Source organism: Penaeus chinensis, chromosome 4, assembly GCF_019202785.1.
Source record: "Penaeus chinensis breed Huanghai No. 1 chromosome 4, ASM1920278v2, whole genome shotgun sequence".
Lineage (NCBI taxonomy): Eukaryota > Metazoa > Arthropoda > Malacostraca > Decapoda > Penaeidae > Penaeus > Penaeus chinensis.
The window spans coordinates 36,657,194-36,662,193 of record NC_061822.1 but is presented as its reverse complement, the minus strand read 5'-3'; the positions used below and the strand labels follow the sequence as shown (position 1 = coordinate 36,662,193).

At 29.6% G+C, this 5,000-nt stretch overlaps 1 protein-coding gene across 5 annotated transcripts in view; it reads right to left on the bottom strand.

Moving 5' to 3' along the window:
* The window catches only part of LOC125025113 (popeye domain-containing protein 3-like), a 239,216-nt gene that overhangs the window by 24,347 nt on the left and 209,869 nt on the right, over positions 1 to 5,000 (bottom strand). The gene's annotated exons all lie outside the window — the stretch shown is intronic.

Here is a 5,000-nt window from a genome sequence, read left to right as displayed (position 1 = left end):
CCAAAGAAGAAAATTTATGAGATCTAAAAATATAATTTCAGTTTTGAGGAATTTAATGTTCCTTTAACTTTTAACTGACTTATTCTACTAATACAACTTTTTTATTTTGTAAGATCAGATACATAATATCAAGAAAAGAAAAAAAATGGCCAGCAGTGCAGTGATATTAACAGAAATGTAAAGAAAAAGTACATATGTAGTAACTAATCAAATACTTTCTTCTGGTCAGAGTCAGAATCATACCTGCAAATAATTATGAAAGGATGCTGTACTTCAATAATGTTACATCTACTATCACAATAACATAACTTGGAAAATTTATGACATTCTCCAAAATAGAATGGAAATGCTAAGCAATAATATACTGTATATTTTCAAATTAGCTTAGAAATATAACAATTCCTTTGCACAATTTTCTATGAATCATGTTTATATATTCTGACTAGGAAATAAATTAAAAACTTCCAATGAATGCTTGCTTATAAAAGGGAATCATTAACAGGTTTAATTTTACTTCTATAATTTTTTGGCACATGGAGGACACATACTTTTTCACACCTAGATTACAAGTAAAGTGAGACCTATTTAAATACAATATACACTAAATAGCAACCAAACATTTACTCTTTAGGTTAAACAGCACTATCCATTATATTTCCTATATTTTCAAACTGTTTTATTCTATCCAATCATCAATCACTGTGCTGTGAGCAGTCACATGTGTAGGTAATACAAAATGTGACTACAATAATAATTGAAATCCTGATACTGTTTTAAGAAACAGAGGAATCCCAGGTAATATTAATAAGGTAAAGTCTTCTTAAATAATGTTAAACTACTATTCAAAAACTACTGAATAAAAAACGAAGCTGAGAACACCTCAAATACTCCTGAAATAGGTTTGACAGATGGAAAATATAAAACTATATGTTATAAGAAAATTTTATGTCCCATTTCCAAGAAACTCTCATTGTAGAGATAAATTCAGGAAAACTCTTGGCAGGTAGGAAATGTACAATAATAGTTTCAGTGCAATCAGATCATGTCCCATTTCCCTGAACTATTTCTACTAATGTACTGCCAAACCTTAACAAAGATTTTGTTGTATGAATTTAATAGTTATAAAAATGAACCCTTATAGGGATGAACCTTACCCTCAGATACCTCTCATCAAAAAGAAGAGATAAAAGCCTATCAATAAAGCCTGTCAATAAAAAAATTATACCTACTAATCAGACAATATTACAATCAAACAAATAAACCTAAAAGTGAACTAGGGCCTTGTTAACTTCTATATCATTTATCATGTTTCTTCTACTCATTGTAAACTGATTTTTAAAATAGAAATCTTACACAGCTTACATGCAGTCTACTAAAAGTTTTTGTATGAAAATGTCTCATGTTGTAGTTCATTATGTCTAACTTTTTAAAATCTGAGTTCTACTAACCATTCCAAAATTTACATATATGATTACTCAGCTATAGACAGGAATCTTTTATTCAAACCAGCATTCACAAAATTCAAACCTTCCACTATGAAATAAATAAAAATCAATAATTTTTTTAATCACCAAATCACAGACCACAATAAAACTTCCTGACACCACTTCATTCTCATGAAACACAAATTGCATGACTCGGAAAAGAAAACTAAGATGGTGGAGAAGGGTAGCTATAGATGCTCCCTCAACCAGAGTCACTTCATGCTCCTCCTTTGGCAAAATGCAATCTCTGATCTCATTTTTAAGTTTTCATGCATGATGAGCTAACAACACACTGCTTGGGAAAAAAAGATTCCTATAAAACAAGAGCTTCACAGCTACATCACCATCAACTGAGTATCCTGCCTTAAAGGATAGCAAGACAACACGGTATTGAAATAAGGAAAAGAAAAAAAAAGGCTAGAAACAGAACAGGACATGGCTAAATAAGAAAATCCCTAAGACGCGCATAACCAGACTCGGACCAAAAGGCATCCTAAACTCTCGTGCAATAATGAGGTATGTTTGAGCTGTAGTGTAACTCTCTGTTGCAAACACTGACATCAGCCAGAGAGACAAGTCAGGACACCTCAATCCAGTGGACATTCCAGATACTCTAGGGCAAAACTTACTACATACTGTACTATGGTATGGTAACAACACAGACATGATGTGGTCAAACTATGGTTAAAAAAAGCAACAGGAACTAAGAGGGGAAAGATCATTTGTCACAACTAAAGTTGGGAAATGTTTAAATAAAGAGGAAAAGATAGAAAAAAATGAAAATAGCACCAACACAATTAAACACAGAGTGTGGCTTTTGAAACTGAAAAGTTCACTTTTTTAATAAACTATGATAAGAAAAATACATAAAAAGATTTTTTTACAGATGTATCTCCCCAAAATATGAAATATTTAAACAAACCAGTTATATCTAGAACATTTTCTAAATATTCACAAAGACCTAAAAATTTATCCATTTTACATATGTAAAAGATTAGAACTACTCTTTCCAGATTTGCTCTCTTCTCAGACTAATTACCTTGTAGTCATATGGAACATAATAAGCACTATGCTTATGTGTTTTCTGATAGTTATCTATAAAAAGTAAAAAAGAGAGTATTACACTAATCAAATAATAGTCAGGACTGTCAAATTTCGAACACTCAAAAGTATGATAGAATTTAATCTTTTACTATTGACTTAGAAGGTTGGTTTTCGATTTGGGAGGACCCATCCTTATATGGAAATAGACAATCAAATTAAACAAACTAGAAAAAGTAAGAAAAAAAAGAAACAGAAAAAGAAAAAATATATATACAAAGCAAAAGTAACATATTTAAAGACACAAAAAAGAACAGTGCAATATCAAAATGAAAATATGGATAAAAAAGGGAAGGGCCATAGATACTACTGTTAACTTAAACTTGTTTAACAGAAAAATACAGGAACAAGAGGAGAGGACAAATTGCACCACAGGTTCTGATGCAAACTTACTCTTCTAAACTCTGCAATCTGCGGGTATTGGTAAAGGTTTGGTAAGAAAATCTTTCCCTGTGTCTTACATGGGTATGGTGGCTCCTTTTAGGCTATTATAAAGGTATTCATAACTTTTTGCAAATAAATCAGGTAAAAGACATTAGCATTTTCTATAAATTCTGGAGGGGAAATACCTTAAACCAACTGAACTATAGTTAATTATAAACTCTAAAAGGAGCCATGTACAATCATTTCTTTTGTAATTGGTCATCTTATATCTATTAAGAAAGAAACTATAATTAACCTCTTTGGGATCATTCCCCCAAAACAATTGGTAATAAGTACAAATATTCCAAATAGAAGAAAATATATATCAAATTAAATTTCTATATAGGCTATGGTAATATATATATTTCTCTGATACCATAATACTTTTGCACATATCCAATTTTTTTTCACATTCAAGGTGCCATTATCTGAGCAACACTTTTATCAGGCACAGAGAACATGAACTAAGAACTGGGTACTAAAATCTGGTAATGAACTATAAGATTTTGATTTTAAAACCATAAAGTGAGACTAAAATGTCAAATGACAATTACTTGTGACTATCATTTAGCATTATCTGTCCCAAGGAGGTTAATTTAAGAGATAATTCTTTAGCTAAAATTATATGGATGAATTCTAGCAAGGTCTATTTTACCAATGTCACATCATAAGAAAAGTTCTGTAAATATATATATATATATATATATTTCTTTTGTTAAGGTTGCTAGACAGTGCCTGGAGCAAGTAGTTGATGTCAAAAAACATTGCACCAAAAACATGTTAAAAGATAATAACATAATAGTAATCAATTGAAAAAAATCAAGGCAAATAACTGTGTAAAAAAAAAAAAGCTACGTAGCTTTTTCTCTGAAATATATAAAAATATATGTTTCTTCCCATAGAAAAATAACAATCTAAAGACAGTGATATATAATCAATGTAAAGGACAATAGCCTATGGAACTAACCAGCCCTGGCAATGTGAATTCATAATGTAAACCAATATAGTCCACATCTGTAACAAATTCCTTACACTAACAACAGTCAAGATTAACTATAAGACAGACCATCTGATTAATAAAGTCAGAAAATATCCAAAGTAAATAATGAAAGTTAATAAGTATAGTCCTCCTTATGTTTATGAGAAAGAAAAGATTATAGTAAGTATAAACTGCATAAAAAAAAAATATGACTACATATATTAGCACATAAATGCATTTCATGGTAAAATTATCTATGGAAAGTGATTTATTCAAATGTGAAGAAAACCATTCCTTTGAGAGTAAGTGGAGATACGAAAGAAATATAACATTTAGGCAATATATAAAGTCCTCTACATGAGGCTACCATATGGAATCATATCAAGTTTTATCAACTATTTGAAAAAAAAAAAAAAAGTGACTGTAGTATCTCTATCAAAAACAGTATGCTCAAAATTTGGCTCTCTAAAAAAAAAAGAAGGAAAAAATAAGAAAATGTAAAATAATATGTTAACATACACAAAATGATAGAAGGAAAGATAGAGAGAAAAAAGACATCATGAATTTAAAAATAATACAAAATATACAAAAAAGAGAAAAGTCAAAAGTTAGATTGAGGTCATATGATAATAATATAAATATATAAAAAAAAATAAAAATCTTCACTTACAATGAAATACAGACTATCTATGGTAAAATGTGCTCTGACATCTGCATCCATCAAATCACATCAAAATCATCTCTAAATTTACTTACATGATAATGGCAGCTTCGAGTAGGTGGCAAGCATTTCATATTAGGATATACTTACTGTTTGGATGTTATTTTATTGATTTATCATTAGTCTTTTTATCTTTTTTTTAATATTTATATCTCTGGTATCACTAGCTGATTCTCTCTCAGTATGTACTTACTGTACTTTATATTATGGGAAATACAATTTTTTTTGGCTGTATGCTCTATTTACTTTGAAATGATGTTCAAAAATAATACAGTGAATTTGCATTTTCTCT